The sequence below is a fragment of the Parasteatoda tepidariorum genome, chromosome 3 (assembly GCF_982258835.1).
Source record: "Parasteatoda tepidariorum strain Cologne lab strain chromosome 3, Ptep-v5.0, whole genome shotgun sequence".
Classification (NCBI taxonomy): domain Eukaryota; kingdom Metazoa; phylum Arthropoda; class Arachnida; order Araneae; family Theridiidae; genus Parasteatoda; species Parasteatoda tepidariorum.
The window spans coordinates 32,049,919-32,069,746 of NC_141757.1; positions in this window are offsets into that span (position 1 = coordinate 32,049,919).

The following is a 19,828-nucleotide window of genomic DNA, read 5'->3' on the forward strand; positions in this document are numbered from 1 at the left end:
TCCATCATGGTGTTGTTCATCGCCAGTAAACTATGCACTGGGCTAATGTCGAATGTCTGGGAAACACTTCTGAGGATGATCCGAGGACATGCCATCACAATGCTGATCCTCTACATAGTGGATGGCACCCCCGCTTCGGAAGCCCGACGACCTGCACGCGAATTCGAGCACTTTACGGTAGAACAGTTTAACGAGAACCACTACCGCACACCCTCAGTCCCTACGCAGACTGATCCAAGTGGTCACCCACCCGCACAATGACGGCAGCCAGTGATGCTTGACTTCAGTGATCTGATGGGAACCGTGTCGTAACGATCAGTCCACTACGGGAGTCCACAGCCTAAAGTTTGAGGTTCTATAATCTAACTTATAGAACCTCAAACTCTATCCTTTGGAAATTGCTTAATTGAAGGCTTACGTTGCTTTATTCTTATATCTTTTCATGCACACATTTTCAAATTGATTTTAACAGATGTTTGCTTACAAATATTGTTGGGTAATTACACCAACGTCTTTTTTATCCGGGGGGGGGTGCTTTATTTTTAGATCGCTTATTATTTGTAATCACCGTTGCCATTTTTTTAACATTAAACTTCATTTTCCAGAATAGGCCGACATATTGCGCACTATGTACTGGAGCGTCGTCGATTGGGGAAGTGAAATCAAGGTGAATCTACTGTACCATTGAAACGTAAATGCAGAGCCACCAGCAGCGTTAAGAGGACGCTATACCACGCGAGAAACTTTTAATCGCAAATTTTGTTTCACTTTCATAACTCATTTAAGATTTAAAGTATAGATAAAGTGAGTTCGGTCAAACCTAGAGTAAGCCATGATGTTCCAAATACTGAAAAGAAATTTTCGTAATCTCAAAATGAAAACAAATTATGAGATGATAACTTAGGATTACGCAAGGGGGGAGTTCGTTTCCAATAATTCGCTTGCATTTTGATATTTTGAATTTTGTTACAGTAATTGAAACTTCACGGCCTACTCTAGATTTGGCTGAACTCAGTTTTTCTATACTATAAATTTTAAATTAGTTATGGAGGTGAAACAGAACTTATGATGGAAAGTTTCTCTCATGGTATAGCGTCCTTTTAAGGGCATGGAAAACTGGGGGGGGGGATAAAATTGGAAAGGTATAATTTGTGTAAACTTCCAATTAAGTGCTCTATGTGTAACAAATTTATTACAACTCTATACAAATGAGTTTTTCGTTTATTATTTTTTATATTTTAACTCTGTATTAAGAAAAATTAAGAATTAGTGGGCCTAACCCTAAATATGCCAATTAATTAGGGCAGACGATATTTCAAACAAGGAAATCAGATACAAAAATGTACTTTTTCTGAATAAAAATATCTTAATTTTTAAGGATTTGAATTCTTGAACAGCAAAATATGGGGAGTTATCTGCAATCTGGAAAAATAAGGTCCAATAGTTTAAGTAAGAGAGTGGTCGAAAGTTTGAACTCCTTATCTTTCCGTTTTTCGCTGTAACTCAGAAAAGCTTTAAAAGAATCGAAAACTTTTTGCACACAATTGAAAAATTCTTTGATCCAAAGATAATTTATGCGAAAAACATTTTTTAATGATTTATTGCTTTTTTATTACATTATTTAATCATTTGAATAATTGAATTTTTATGGATAATGTGCAGTTAAATGTAAATACTGTGCAAATAGTTTTTTTACAGAACTCGAAAGGAATGAGAAACTGAGAAAATCGCTTTTCATGAGATTACCTCTATCTGCAGCATCATGCTGAATGATGCTGAATGGAGGCGTGGTGGCTCAGGGAATGGAGCGTTTGATTCCTAATAAGGTGACCCGGGTTGCGAATTTCCACATTGTCGACTCCCGGGCGCGAATTGACAAAACATACCGTTGATTATAAACTAGGCGATTGCAAGTGGAATTGGCGATGGATTACGCGTAAATGTGGAGGAAGAACGAAATTACATTAACCTAAACAGTGAAATTCGATATTTTTTTTCTCCTCCTCGACTAGCCATGATGAATAAAAATAACTCATTAATTCATTTTAGTAGAGAATTAAAAAAGAAAATAACCTTTTTATTCTTAGGATCACGTTACAAATAAACTGTATTTATATTTTATTAAGCGCAATAATTTATATTTTATAAAACGATCTAGTTTTTTGATATAACAGATTTAATTTTTTTTACAAGAATTGTGTTTGTGAAGAAATAAAAAATTTTTATTATTGAACCAATCACAAAAAATAACGTAGCATTTTAATACCATGTTTTATTGGAACGCTATTTTAAAGAATTAATTCTATTTAACTTTTATTGTAAGAAAACATAACCTGTTTTAATTTAGTGATTTTCTCTGTTAAATCAATCTTGATAAAAGAATAATGTAAACTTTTTTATGAACATTTTTTTTTAAAATTAACAAAGACAGATTATTTATTAGAAAAAAAAATTGGAGTATTCAAAAATTTTATCACTCTTTAAAGTAAAAATTTCTTGCAAATGAAAAAATCGATATTTTTAAAATTTTAAAGTAATCGGAAATTCGCTAGTGAAAAAAGAAATATGTGAAATAATTTCAAGAAGGGAAAAATGCACTTAACTAATAACTTTTTTTCAATGGGATGAGATCTTAAACTTCGTGAAAAATTGTCTCAATTCCTTAATATATATAAATATATTAAGGAATATATATATATATATATATATAGTCCGTAAATACTTCATTTATTATGGAGGTCATAGATACCTTGATGCACTTTCAGTATAAGAATAATAAATGCAATGAATAGAAAATGTACAATTTTAAAAATATATTTTATTTACATATATTGGGTGCAGGTTATTCTGCAACGATCATACGTAGCATAAATTTATAGATTCCTAAATACTGTTACATGAATTAGGTAATTAAAAACATAATTAAAAAAATAACAGAATTAAAAAATAGCATAATTAAAAAAAATTTCAACCTTTAATTGAGAACTTCCTGTTGTCAAGTATTAATAATAATTATAATTTTTAACAACTTTTTTAAACTAAAATTTTTAATTCTCAAACTTAATACTATCCTTCGTATGAAAATATCCGAAAATTTGTAAAAGAAAAACTATATTTTAAAATTGAGCCATTGGCGACAACAGAGGTCAGATGTATATACTGAGTTTAAATAATTTATGTATTATAGAACTCACATTTAAGACTTAGATCAATTTATTATCAGTTCATAAGAGTGTTTTTTAATAAATAAATGTAGTGATTGTTTGATTTATAATTGTAAGTCCTGAGTGGTTAATGTTAATTTATGTTTCCTTTTAAATAATTTTTTAACTATGCAAAGCAGGGTGACATTCATTTCAACTTAAAATGATAAAAACTTTAAATAAAATACTTTAAGAAAAATATCTTCTAAATAAGATTTAAATAAACGGCAATCACTTTGCCTGAGTGATTTTGTAAAGAATTCTGAACTTTTTAATTTTACAAGTTAGGTGAAATGTAAATATCTTACAATAGTGGTAGGGAATGAAGGAACTTCTAAATTAAATGAACATTTAAACATTGAGTGCAAAAAATTTTCAATTCACTTAAAAGTTCACTGGAAAGTTCCCAAGATATGATGAAATGCGCAAAATGTTAGGTTAACACTAAGGGGTCCTAACATTGCATTGCTTTCCTGACCAAACTATTGGGATAATATTTCCAGATTGCGGCAACCCCTATAAACTGGGGATCAAAAATCCGAACACGCAGGAAAAAAATTTCTCAAAGTAGGCTCGTTTTAGTGTCTGATTTCCGAACTTAAAATATATTGTCTGCTATAATTAAGCGGCATATTTGAATTCACCCTCTCGATCCATTAAGATTGAGTCCTAGAACGTAAACATCTGATCATTAGATCAAACGTTAGTTTTAGATTTTTGTTTACTGCTCACTGTACACTAAAACGTGATTTTTTTTCTTTTGAAATTTTGATTTTAATGCCATTACTTCAATCTCCTTCGGGTTGTGCTTACTTTATAAATTTAATCTCAACTATATTTTTCTCTTCACTTTTAAACTGTAAAGACTTTTTCTCCATTCGTAAATTATGAAAAAAATTATTAATCTGATTGCGTAAACAGTTAATTCATTAAAATTGGACATTCTCAATTAATTCCTTTCAATAGTCAATTATATTATTAATAATAATTATTTACACATAATTATAATGAAGGAAAGTTTGATTAGAAATTTAAAAGTTTTTGCTGCTATAATTAGGGAATTTCTATCGACAAAATTCAAGTAATTTTTTTTTTCTGGAGCAAAATGCATTTTTATTTAAAAGGGAACAATACTGACTTAATATTTATACGATAAAAGACTCTCTAATCGCTAACACCGATGACAGGAGAAATTTTCAATTTTTTCTTTTCCGCAAAAAGTTTAAAACTTAAATTTGTTGTTCTTTCATTATAAAGCAATCGTTTAATATTCTCGTATCATGTGAAACTTTATAACGAAGTTACTTATCTACCGTTTTGCAGTTATAAAATGAAATAATTATTAAATTATACTTGCATTTTAAAATGTAATACTCAATTGTTCAATGAATTTTACGATTATTACTATAAAACTGCGTATAATGAACATTTCAATTAAAATAATTAGTACAAAATAGCTGCTAAAAATTCTCTTAAACATTTATAAATATTATACATCTATAAATTTCAGCTTTTTGCATTATTGCTAAATAATCTCTACGTCGAAAAATATTTAAAGAATTTAAATAAAATTAAAAAATTAAACAAAATTTTAAAAAAATTATAAATGGTTATCGAGCAGAACCATTAAGTTTAATTAATGAATATAGAATTGGAAACTAAGTCTCTGCTAAACAATAAAAAAAAAGTTTCTAATCTTTTAAGTAAACAAACTTTATTATAATAATCATTTCATTATTAAGGATTAAAGGTTATTGTGAAATTATTAATTCGAATTAGTGGATGAGTAGGAAAAGAATTTCACTACTCGAAATACATTTAATGAAAGTTATGAAACTATAGAATATGTAATAATGTGTAATTTTTCTATCTTAGTTCTATTACGACCTTTTAAAAAACTCTAATAAACACAATTTAGTCAACAGATACAAACGATTATGTCGGCGCTGTAACAAAAAAATACGCTTTATATTTTATTTTATGCTGAAGAATCAAATGAAGACCAGCTTAATTGAAATGTCGCACCCATATCTAACTTGTTGAATGTTATGCGATACCGAAAACAAAACAAAATCATAAGCGCACAGCTGTTTGGCGATTTGCGAGAACGCTCCTTTAACGCCAATAGAAATTTTCGCCAACCCTTTGCAATCTACGGTATGTTTTGTCAATTCGCCTACGGGCACCTCTGTAGCTCCGTATTTTAAAATTATCCAATATTGCGTTCGCCATGTGGAGTCTTACATTTTCCCGCAAAAATCTTCGAACATACTATAAACTACTTCACGCCTAATACACTTGAAACATGAGATTTAAAAAACATCTTTAAAACATCTTAAAAAACATCCTTCTGAAACATCTTTATATTTTAAAGATTTTTGTTTCCTTTTCAGCTTTAAACTTGTTTTATAAATCTTTTCACGTTTCCGAAAAAATTTAGTTTGTTTTACATCTGAAATTTATTTCTTCTCTGTGAGTAGGATATATCTTTTTAATTATTTTTTATAAATTCATTTCAAATAATTTATGGTGTCTTTAACAAGTATGTGATCACAATATTTAGTAATGCAACAGGCTTTTGTACCTTATTGTTTAGTTTTTAAAACCTTTAAATAAAGCAATTGTACAATAAATAAAATTCAAGCATTTTTGCATGTGAGTGTAATGATGTGGAGATTGTTGCTGTTGGCTTTAAATCTGAAATTATTTATTTTTTTACTCTTTTTTACTTTTTTTTATTTTATTTTTTGCATATTTCGCTATATCTCAAGAGCCTTTAAAGCTAATTTAAAAAAATTTAAGCACAATTCTAAAACTTATTTATCCATAGATAATTCCGTGCAAAAAATAACTTTTAGTAAATATTTATAATTTTTTATTATTTTATTTAAATATGGTCGAAGAAAATTTGAATTTAATTTTTGTATCATTTTAAAGAATTTAATTTCATATGTAAAAATGCAAAATTTGAGCCAAATTGGTCAAATAAATCCTGAGAAATCGAATTTTAAGTATCTGACTTTTTCGAAATAGAAAATATCATCTGCACTTATTAATTAGTATATTTGAGATCTCCCAATCGAGCCCTTAGGATTGCATCCTCGAACGTGAAAATTCGTTTATTAGATCAAAAGTTATTCAGGGTGATCCATTTCTCTCTTTTTAGCTCACTGTACATAACGTATGAAAATATGACTAAATTCTATTGTTTTATTCTATTTTCGGGACAATATCAAAAATGGAAGAAGGAATCAATACAAACGAAATGATTATGTCACGTTCTTTATTAAATTGGTTTCAAGCCGTTATTCTTCTTTCGCCATTTTTTTTTTGTCAGAAATAAAAAGATCAAAATGATAGAAAAGAAAAGGAATTCAAAAATAATTCTATGTTCGGAAATAATTCAGTGTTTCTTAAAATGCTGAATTTTAAAAAGACGGAGATGCATTTTTTTTTCTCGTTTCTACTTTATCGAATCGAAGACCTGCAATTTGAAAGTGACATTTCATTTCGTTTAAAATGAAATAAAAACAAAGCGGCTGATAAAAGGAGAGGCTTAAGAAGGAATAGCTTAAGATGACAATCGCAATTTGGAATGACAGCAAAACGGACTTGATTTTCGGAAACATAAAGCTGAAGCTGTACAATTTCTTTTTCTTTTGCGTATTTCGAAGAAAAGAGATCATTATTCAAATAGGAGGAGATGTTTTCAGTTTAAAAACATTCTACTTAAAAATCTGATACTTGAAAAACATTCTCCCTTTAAGTTTCTGCAAACACTGATAATTAATTCAAGTACTTTAAAGAAAACGACTTGATTTTAAAAGTTTGCGAACGTAGTTTTACAATGCTATTTTTTATCCGTTTTTCGTACTTGTCATTAGAATGAATTAGTAAAAGAATAGAATTCATTATTTTCTAAACAGATTTTTTTTCTTTTAAATTAGCTCTATTATTTTTTATTTTCGTTTTCCAAATATTGTAAACAATAAACATATTGAGGTAAATTTTTTCGAAAAAACAAACTTTTGTTTCTACAAATTAAATAAATAAACAAAAAATTGTCAAAATATTGAATTTGTTCAAGCGAGGTATATTCTTAAGATACTTCATGCTAATATTATTTTTTTCAGTTTATAATGAGTGATATTCATGAAAAGTTATCCTTTGAATCAAAGCATTGAGAAATTGGGACATTTTTTTATTAACTTATACAACCGTAAAAGATTTGTGTATTTAAATATAAGTACTTTTTAATAATTTAAACCTTTGTGTTACTCACTTAAATATTAATTGCTAAATTAAGGAATTTTTAAACTATTGGAATACCTTTATAAATGCAGTGGAAACTCAAGATTAGGTATCCTCTTATATAAAGAAAAACGATTGAAGTAGCATTTAATTGGCAATAATTTTTACTGGTATCAACCAATTTCTGAAAAACCACACTTACAAAGCTCATAATTTTTTCAGTTTTCTAATTTAATTATTTGGTCCGTTCTGGGGATCCTTTACAAATTACTCAAAAATTTCTTCAACTTTTGAAAAGTTTACTATTTTAACGGATGCTGTTCTTTTAAACTATTAAATTAATGATTTTCACGTGACGTCATTATTCTTTATTTAATAATAATTCCTTTACCAATATTTTTAATAATTCTAATAGAAAAAAACTGCAAGAAAAAAAGGTTGACATCTTTAACAATTTTCACAAACTCACTAAACTTTCCTACTGAATGCGGTTTTATCGTTCGACTTAAAATGCAACAATCAAATAAATAATTTCTAAATTTACATTTTATATAATTTTTTATTTTAAGAAAAAAATTGCAAAAAAAAATATCGGTGCAGCGTTTGAAAATATATTGTATTAAAAAGGAAAAGTTTGTTTTCAAAACTTATGAATTCTAAACGGAATCGTTTATTTATTAAAAAAAGTTAAGAGGGGAAATACTCCACTTTTCTCAAGAAATAAAAACCAATTAAACTTATCAGTTTGCTTTATTGAAATTGCATACATTTGTGCAGGCTTATTTGCACAATTTAGGCTTATAAACCTTTTGAAACTTATCAGTCTATTTCCGAATGGCATTATCACACTGTTAAAAATTTCTCTTAAAAAATGGTTAAATAACGATTTTATTTAATTGTTATAAAACCAACCCAATTAATAAATTTTAGATTCATTAAATGCGTTGGTATTTTGTAATTAAAATTGCAAAATTGTAATTTTGAGCATGATTTTGAAGTGTTTATTGTTATTGATTTTTTCTCCTCGTATGAAGAGCAGGTAAAAAATTATGTTAAAAACCCTCAAAATATTTTTCAGAACAATTTCGACTTTTAAGTATGTAGAGTTCTAAACTTGTTCAAGTTTTACACATTTGTCAATTTATTCTTACTTGATGCCTAAAATGTTGAATTTCTGAGCTTCAATTTTACACTCTTTCAGTTAAGAATCGTGTCGCAGCGTTAAAAATGAAAGTAAACCGCAAAAATGGACTCCCCCTTAAGAAAATAAAAGTCATTGTAAGACCGCTTACAGAGGTTTACCACAGAATGTGAAAAAAATTTATCGGGTCTCCGACTCTGAGGGAACATAGTACGGAACATTTTTGGTAGTTTTTACGGAAGGGCTTTAGTAATGATTTTTGAAATTTAACAACAAACTTTTTTAATTAATATGTGATAAAATTTGGTACTTTTACATCCTTGACACCTTAGAATATAGCATAAAAACCATTTATTCGATTTATAAACTAAATTTAAAATGATTTCAACCTCCACTGCATTTAAATAATTTAAACACATGTATAAAAGTATAATAATCATGCGATAATGCTTCTAAATTCTTACTAACTAAAACAACATATTTCTGCATATAACTACAATTCAATTTTGATTTTACTTGCACTTGCGAAAAATCATCATCAATAAGATTGAAAGCTGGCAGGTATGAAATTGTGATACTTTGACTGAATACAAAATTTGAGTACGTCTATTACCGTAACTCATGCCTTATTCAAAGATTATTTTTTTTATCGAAAAACAATCGTGAAAAATCACTTTTTAGGATACTTAAATCAATTGAGATTGTGATATTTTGACTGAATATAAAATAATCCCTGCAGGAATATATCATTATTAAAATATGCGGAAATAGAGTCTGCCTACTACCGTAACTGATAAATTTTTATATAAATAATTTTGAAAAATCTCAATGTTTTCTAAAAACTTTATTAATTATCAGTGCGATGATATTACTGATTTTACGTATCAGAAAGATCTATAAACAATGTTTACAGAATCAATACAGGATCTCATCAGAAGATGTAAATCAGATTCAAAAATTAAGATAAATGTCATATACAAAAAAAATTTATGCACAGTTTGATTAATAATAAGATATAAGAGTAAGCAAATGTGGGTGACATTTGTGAAATCATAAAAAAAACATTAAAATGCCACACTGGTGTGTTAATATTTAGAAGAAAAGAATTATTAACTAGGAAATGCATTTTGCAAGTATGCTCGATTCCCGGTTACAACTTAATTTAGTTTCAGCTTCAGATTTGTAGGTACTAGCTCATCTGGGAACTAAAAACAACCAGTGTGCAATGCAGACTATATGTGCTCCGTCATACCGTTGATCACGAAATTATGGAGCCTTAACCTGTCCCTGGCCCACAACGAGCTGTTGAGATGTTACTTCTTTTTATTATTATTATTTTACTAGTATTTGATCTGCTTGTTAAAATGAATGTATAAAATATTCTGATCATGGCAGCATAAAATGCAAAAAATTAAAATTGCATAAATTACTTTAATCCTAATTAATATTTTATTTTTCTATTTTCTTATTCAAATGACAATCATAATAATTTCTATTAAAACATTTATTTTTATCATGCATATCATTTAACCATGCAATTCATTTTTCTTAAGAAAACATTTTACGCATTGTGAAGTAAAGTACCACTCAGCAATATCAGGATCAAAACATAAAATAGATATGATATTAATAGAAAAGCATCCAAGTTTCTTTTAAGGAGTTCTTTCCAAGTATCCCAATTTCCCGTTCCAAGTTTTTTTTTTCCTGTTTGGTGGAAAAGGGAAAAAATTACGAGTTATAATTGATGACTTCACTCCCTTTCATTGAAGATTAATGCGATTTTAATGAAACAGGCGAATGGACTGATGGGTGTCGGGAGTTATCCGAAGGCAATTTAGAAGCTGGGCCGAAGGATTCATGGGCGAACGGACTCAAATTCCAGGATGATCAACTCATTCTTTACGGACTCAATCCTTGACCCTCTCTAGGTAGTGTTAACTGTGTTACATTTGACTTAACATTGTACTAATCAAGTCTGACTTCTTGGTAAATCCGACTTCTCGTCAAATCAGGACTCGTTATTGGCGAATTTAACAGAATGAAAGATTTTTTTTTTGATGACTCTAAATTTCGCTACAGTGGCTGGGTGGTGCAGTTGGTTTGTCGTCGACCTTCTGAGCCCAAGTCTGTGGGTTCGATCCCCGGCCCAGACACCGGATTTTCGGGCTGCGGAAAATCCTCAGCGGCCATGTCGTATGATTATGTGGCGTGTAAAAGATCCCTGGAGTGCCTTATTGGCTCTTGACATTGCCGGCAAAATTAAATTCCTAGTGCACTTTAGCATCCAAATAGAGCCTCGGTGCTGCCATCTAGTGCGGCAGAAACTAGACGTCCAAATTAACATAGCCAATGGTATCTCACCCATTGTGGTGGTCCTGAAAGAGTGGATACCACTTCTGGAGAACGCACTGGGTCTGCTCATCGGGAAGTCCGATTGTGCAGCTCATGGAAAATTAAAAAAAATTTCGCTACATGAACTCCTTTTAGTCCTAAATTCTTTAGCATTTATTTACTTTTTTGCCTAACTATTTCGTTTAAAAAATATTTTAATTTAAAAACAAATGAAAATATGTAATAATACTAATAATAAATCTGAATTCAGATGAGTTAGGTAGGATTAATTTCGTCCAAATTACTAAAATCTTTATAAATTGGAAAACTTTTTTTTCGATGAATTAACTGGTCTTCCGTTCGTCTAACATCAATAACTACTGTCCGTAATTTTGGAAAAAAAATACTCATGAAATATGCGTGAAAATAACTGTTTTTAATCTGCGCAATTAGCATTAATTTTTAAATAATTCTCATTTATTCGAATTGAATTTTTAATTCGAACAAAAGAAAACTATCCTCCAAACTATACATAAACAAACAGACATTTCTAAAGCTTAGTTAAATACTCTTTCAGTTGTCCGCAATGTAAAACTAATCACTAGATTTGTAAAGGGAATTCGAAAAAAAAATGTTTCCTCGTTCCTTTACAAAATTCCCTCCTAATTTGATATTTATGAATGCAAATTATATAAACTGCAAGTTTCTCTAGAAAGGGTGCTTTGTAATTCTCAAGGATGCTTCAATCCGAATAAAGTATTCGATTCGAACGATTCTAATTTAAATACTAATGAGAATGATTATACGCAGGAAAAGTAGTGTTAAGTAAATCTCAGTTGATTCTGGATCTTTTTTAACGAGTTTTTTTCTTTAACGAACGTCAATTCTGAGTATCGTATACTTGCATCGTTCAGTCACGTTATGTAAGAGGGATAATTAGAGATAATTCCCTATTGATTAGGGATTTTTTTTATAATTTCTTTCTAACATAGTAAGAAAGTAAGAAAGGCGCCTTGTGAATAACTTTAAAATCTGTTTCGAAGCAAAACGTGTGTGTGCGTGAAAAATGAAGAAAAAACATACATTGTCAAAATATGTAAGATATTTTTATAAAGTATCAATAATTTTTTCAATGTCGAAATTCTTAATTAGATTAAGACATTGTTAAATTTTCAGCAAATAAAAATGCGTGTAACACATTTTAAATTCTTTTTTTTTTAATCTCGTAGAATTATTATAACTCAAACTTGTAATTACAAACACTTTTTAAAACTAATAACTAAAATCAGATAATGAATTAATTTAATTTAATACAATAGGATTATTTGATTTCTTTTATCATATTGATGATGTGAAGAGTTGTCAGCACAAAGTTCATACAAAAAGCTTGAAGTTTTGCGGAAATTTCTTAATTCATTGAAATTTTTTTGCAACATCGTAGTTTCTAGACATCAAAACAAAAATTCTATCTTTTATGGTTGATAAAACGAAGGCATTATCATATTCTAAATTCACCCCCAAAAACTGAATTATGTTATAAAATTGCTGCATTTGAAAACAGAAATTTTGACAAATTGCTTGTTTTTTGAAGTTTTCAACTAAGTTTGCCAAGCATCATTTTATTTCACTACATTTGCATTGCATTCATATTGGCATGATGTATATGAGGGATATATGCTTTTTGTGTTTTGTAATTGGATCCCTTTTATAATTAGATCATTTTATTACTGGATTTTTAAAAAAGAGAAACAGTTAGTTTGGCTTTGTTATTAATAAGTGGAGAATTATTAAGAAGTGGTGGGAATGTGTACATTTATCGCTACTGTGGAGTATTTATGGATGTTTTCTTCTGAGGCAGTTTGGGTCATCCTGCTGTAAAGTGGGATCTTGTTCATCTCGGATTTGTTCGAATAATGAAAATTTTTTCAATTCTAAGTTATGCAAACTTTTAATTCATTCTAAATTGAGTTATTTTAAATGCGTATTACAAATTATGAGCAAAATCGATCGAATAAATCTTAAGATATAAATTTTCAAAAAGCTGTATTTTTAAGCCTTCATTTCCCAAGTACTATTCAGCCTATTAAATGTTTCTTAATCGTAAAGATCAGCAGCATAGTTTTTAAGAAATAAAACTTTAAAAATACAACCAAACTCTCCCTGGGCTAAATTATTGGGACCCTATTTTAAAGATTGCATCGCTCCCTTCCACCATATGTTGATGGTCGAAAATTCAAATCCCTTTACAAATTCATGTTTATTTAACAAAGAGCATTTTTGTGTCTTATTTTGTATCTTAAAATACCGTCTGCACTAGTTATTTAGCATGACCAGGAAAACATTTTTTTCCAATGCCCACCTTTTAGAATGACCCACCTGGGCATCATGCAGGTATCTAAAGGGCAGATTTGTTGGCCACTCTTTCAGGGGCACCATATTAAGTGGGCCAAGGTTGCTCCCACAGTAAGGACACATAGTACATAGAAGGAAAGAACATCCATACCTTGACCGGGATTCGAACCCAGAACCTTTCTGATGCAAGGGCAGTAGCCCAGAAAATCATGAAGATTGAGTCTTCGTGCGTGAAAATTCGATCATTAAAGCAAAAGTTATTCAGGGTGTTCACTGCTCCATTTTGCGCACTATCATCATAAAATGGAAATTTACCTATTATGGTAGTTAGAATATTTTAGGAGAAATATTAAGCACCGAGGTTTAATCTCCAGTTTGCTCTCAGTGGTGGGAAAAATCGATTCCTTCCACAGACTTGGCTGGGACGCCATCTGTTTGATATCATATCTGAACTTCAGAAAGGTTTCCAGGCGGAAGAGAATGCTTTCTGGGATTTTGTCTTCAAAAGAGAACAATTAACTAGCGAACGTCGATCGTTGGGTTGATGAATACATTAACTGATCAGTTTTGCAGCCCATTTGACTCTATACATTTCTGGAATTCTCGAACGCTTCAAGTTTCAAATTCGTTTTCACTCATTTAGAGAGAACCTTTATTTTAATTAATCTCTCGAAATTGAACCTCCGCATGTAAGGGATTAATGGGGGAAATTTAGAGTTAGACAGGATTTAATTTTGATCAAAGCCTGGCCTTACATTTTGTAATTAAACTTCTCTGTGTTGTAATTCAAATCGGTAGTGATTGTCAAATATGCAAAACATGCGTTAAAAATGATGAATACTTCGCTTAAAAACGATGCCATAAGCGGTAGCAATAGCAATTCGGAAAGAGATTCGGAATACGTAGAAGCTATTCGAAAATAAATAAGGGTAGTTAGACAATATATTCAAGATATATAAGATAAAAATATAAGCAATTAAGATACAAGCATAAGCAACTACATTATTCAAGATGTCTGAGATATAAACATAAGCTACATGTAGGGTAGAGTGGGGTCAATTGTAACATTTTTTACTTAACTATTTTTAACTAACAAAAAATTTAATATATTATTAGTATTAGTTGACAGACGAGTAAAGTAGACTATCCTCTACTAGAAAAAAAAACCTTATTTTAAATGTTATTATATTAGTTATTAACAATTTTTGACAGTCGTGCCCTTGTTACAATTGTCCCCACTTACAGGGTCAATTGTAACAGTTCATAAATTCAACTAAAACATAGTTAATTATCATAGTTGCGATATATTTTTTTACTGATCAAAATAGTAGTGATATTTTAGGAGTAAAAATAATATTGAGCAGAGACCTAAAGGTTTAAACTTTTAACTTAAAGGGGTTAAAAATTTTAATTTATGCTGTGAAAGGGGACAAATAAAATAATGCACATGCAACATAATATAAATGATATAGGAAACTATTGGTGGTTCTTAAAGAGTTAAGTAATGGTTCTTAAACACAAGATAATATATTTTCAGCTGTTACAATCGTCCCTTTATTTATTGTTACAATCGTCCCCAAGACGCCATTTCAGCTTCATTTGTTAAAAACAATGCTAGTTAATTAACAAAACTAATCTTTTCTTTTTGAAATGTTAATTAAGGTGTCCACTTACATATTCGGTTAATAATTTTTATTTGTTGAAACAAAATTACTTTGTTACAATATAATATTCTAATACCAAAAAAATATCGTGAAAATATCTTTTGTGATGTAACTCTTTCAAAAGTACATAAAAATGGTTGCCAGCAGGAGTGTGCATGTAGATTTATTAAATACACCTTGTGCGCCTCCTAGGAACCAAATCTAGAACCCGACACTTGAAATTTTTGCTCTGTTACAATCATATCCTGTTACAATTGACCCCACTATCCCCTACAATTGGAATAAATATTTAAGATTTAAGATATAAATATTTAAGATTAGAATAAATATTTAAGAATAGAGTAAATATTTAATAATATATTAATACTAATTCTTTCAAACAATTATTATTTTGTGAATTTAATAAAAAAATTTGCTCGATAATCAGAGTGGTATCAGAATTTGTAACTAAAAAATAAAAGTGTTATAAATACTTTCCTAAATATAAAACTGTAACAAATACTTTTTATACAAAACTGCAGATATCACGCTAAAAAATTTGTTAAAATATTTAAAAAAATTGCTTGAAAATATCAGTGCGAGTATATTACTGTAAATGTGCTTGTTTCTTTTAGCGAAATGACTTTGCAATGAAGCAATTAAACTGATGCTTATGTGTAGGAAATGTGTGTGTTTCCGAAAAACAAACACGCAAAAAAACAATAAATGAATAAATAAAAAAATTGAAGTAAAAATGTAAATAAAAAATGTAACTACAAGTCATACACTGGAAAACACTTTAGTTTATCTTAACACCAAAAATGGCGGAAACTACTTTATACCGAATTTTTTTAGTTAAACTCCTTTTTTTTAATAAAAAAATATGACCGTATCAACACACTTTTTAAAGATAATCCTGAAGTATAGTTCATGGAGGAATTCCTCCGTATTACCGCAAATTAACAGGAAACTCGGGAAGAAAAATTGAGTGAAAGGGGAACTGTTTGACAGATAGATTGGCCCGAATAGGCCAGCTTCCAAAGCCAATAACCGCCTATGATCGGGTTCTCAAATGATTTATTATTCTCAATATACAACTATTACGGTATCATTTTTTTCTAGAGAGGATAAACCGTACAAAATTGATATCGATAGCTGTCATACGTATTCCATGATTTTTCTAGAATTCTTTCGTTTTATTCTTCTCGTATTTTGGCAGAGGGAAAATTTGATATTAAGCTGTGATTGCAGTGTTGTAACAGTTTAGAAAAATGTCTTTGGTTTGAATACAGTTTAAAAATTTCCAAGCTTTACGGAATTTTTTTTAATCTGCTTTTAATATTAATATTAGCATAATGAGAAAAATATTAACTTGCTAACTGAATTCGTTCATGGTAAAAATTAAAAAAGTATTTATCAACTTTACGAAACCATGCACAAAATTAAATATAAATACCTATTCCCTTATTAAATACAAATATTAGTGTAAATCTGATATCGATTAAGACAGCACTTATTATCCCAGTGCTAATTACCAAAATAAATTAAGAATCATTGGTGTCAATAATAATTAGGTAATATAATTAGGCCGTTAAATATAATAATTAGGGGAAATCCCCCATTTTCCTTCGAAGTATATCACTTGCTTTTATTTTTAATTCAGTAACCATAGCGAAAAAGTGCTGACCTCCCAATAAGGTGACCGGGTATAATTTATAACTTAACTATAGTTTTGAAACCAGAATTATGGGTAAATCGTTGCCATTTGAACGGAAGAGTTATCAAATGAATGGTTTAAGCACAGTGTATTTTGCCAATATCAGCAAGCCTGCTTGGTAAAACCAAGTGAATTTAAAGCAAATGGTGCGTTTCTTGTTGTCATTAAACACATGTGCCATGGTGGCAATGGTGTAGTAGTCAATGGTGACTGGTGCATGTTAAAAAACATAAAGTCCTCCAGTCCAGTGTTCTCATAACAAGAAAAAAACGACATAACCTCTGGGGGTACTGCATTGGAGATTGATCGTTCTCTGGTTCAGGTCATCATTACGATTTACGATCTGCGAATGGATGGATGTATGAATGGGTCCCCCTTATAAACATGTTGGGAGGCGTGTGTGGCTGAAGTCGTATTCTTGGTCATAGATGGCGCCACTGAAAATCAAGAAATGCACCATTTGCCTAAATTCACTTGGTTTCACCAAACAGGCTAACTGATAATGGCAAGTAGCATTAGAAACAACAACAACATTTTGTTTTTGCAAACCAAATATATGATTATTTTTACCATGCGGTAGTTACCATGCGGAAATGTAATTACCATGCTGTACAGTAATTTTACCTAAATTGTTTCCTCTGTGTATTATTTGTATACACAAAATCAACTGAAAATTTTATGAACATCCACTTCATATATATCCATTGATTTTAAACAATATATTTTTTTTTTAAAAAATGCATACAATTTGTGTTTTTAGCGTTGAAATAAAAATAAAAAATTTACGTAAAGTTCAAGATTTATAACTGTGAAGCGAACAAATTCTTAATATAGAGGGAAAATCAATAATTTATTTCATTTTTCCATCAATTTATTTTTTATTTAGTTTAAAGTAAATTTTTTCTTAACAAGCATTATAGAACGCTAAAGTTCGAATTCTTTTGAACTGAAAGTTCTTATTCCAATTATTTGAATGCTGGAATATAAATTTGTTTCAGAATATAAAACAATTGATATTTGAATAATTATTTATTTTTGTAAGCTTTGAAAAATATAATTAAATTCCTTCTCTGGTAAATAATCAACGAAAAAAAAACATTTGTTAACAATGGGAAAAAACAATCCTTACTTCTGCTATTATTTCATTTTTTTTAACGTATAGACTTTTATACATTAGTTAAAAAAAATTATTTTTTTAGGCACTTGAGTAGAATATTTAATTGCCTAAGGAAATAAAGAGAAGTGTTTTAGCTCGTAAAAAACACTGAAACCGGAAAATTGAACTGAATTTTAAATATTACTATTGTTTTCCCCAGGATGTTATCTTAAATTTAAACTAATTATTCATTGTCTCCATACTGTAAAATAACTATTCCTTTTCAACGTTTGTATAACAATTTTTTTAATATCACTTGTATTCTTATAATTACTCTTTATTATTATTTTATTATTAATACTTTATTATAATAAACACTGAATAATTTACAATGATAACAAACAATAGAAATAGCTCGGTATTGATTGAGACGTCTTCAATTAATTTACAGTAATATTACTATGTCTCATAATAATTTTATTTCATATATTCTTAAAAATTTTAACACAAATGTTGTGATATATATATATATATATATATATATATATATATATATATATATATATATATATATATATATATATATATATATATATATATATATATATATATATATATATATATATATATATATATATATATATATATATATATATATATATGCAGTTGTTTTCCAATGGGACGTTAAAATATGCATAGGTTATTGCGATTTTCCCCCAATCGACGTGGTTTGCTACCCTATGCTTTATGGGGAAGTCTCCTCCTCTTCCCTTTTATCACCCCTTTAGATTTCTGAACACCCTGTAAATTTCAGAACTCAAATATGAGCTTCACCAACAGCTTGTGGATGATGTTAAGGAGGAAGGGGGCATGTTTACAAAACAGGTTTGATAAGTAAATAAATGCAGTTTTTAAAGCACTTATTTGCTTTTCGAGAAACTTTAAAATATGAATAGTAATTATAGCTAAAAAATGAATTCTGGAAAATGCGAACGTAACGTAATTTCCAATCGTAATACATATTATTAAAATCCTTATCGAATTTAAAGTAGAAAAAAATACTCATTGGGGATATTAAGTTAAAATTTAAGCAAGATTATAGGAACCACTGCCTGAATATAACAAATCTCTAAGGAAAGAGGTGGCATGAAAAACTTCAAAACCTATTCAATTACTATTCGTAATTTAAAGATGTTTCTAATATTCTACATTTTGCCGGTATCTATTTCCTGATGCAATTAGACATGCTTTGCGGTATCAAATTAATATTAATGCGTCAAACTTTGATTGGACCTTTAAAAAAAAAGTTTAAACCTAATGTAATGAGCAGAATTTAAATCTAATATAAACAAATCGTTTAGTCTGTATTGTGTGACCACCACTAGTTGAGCTCTTAGTGATATAGCTGACAGTGAAATGGAACTTGAAAGCATTAAACATGATTTAAATTCTACATAAGCATTCATGAGTAAGGGTTCATTTCCGTCTTAAAAGCTTATGAATTTAAAATACACCTCTTCAACATTACTTTAATTAATTTTAAAATTCATTTTTACATATACGAACAAAACAATAATTTTGAAAATGAATTCAGAAATCGCTATTCAATACTCGTAGGAAAATTTGTTTTCCAGTTAGTTCACTTCAAAATATAAAATGAAATACGAATGATTATTTATCTTTGCTCATAAAAATTTTACAATTATTTCATTTTTTTCATATAATCAGTGAAATATAGTTTGCTAAAAACTGAAAAAATACTTCTATGTTTTTATAAATAATTTCGTACTTATTTTATAACGAGTCCTTTATGAATTAAAAATTTTAAAAAATGAAGCAGTTCTTTAAAAGAATACTCTCGAGAGGCATCTCTAATTACCAAGAGAAACAAACGTTCATTTCTTAGCTTTCAAAAAAAACATACGAATCGGAAAACAAGTTTGAATTTTAAACAGCGTTGCCAGTTTTTTTTTCAGCAGAGATAATATTGTAAATTTGAAAATAAAAATAAAAATTTTAAAGAAACGTTTGTAATTATCGTTTTCAAATTTCTTTTTTTTCTTTTTTTTTTTTCTTCTTATCATATATTCTATT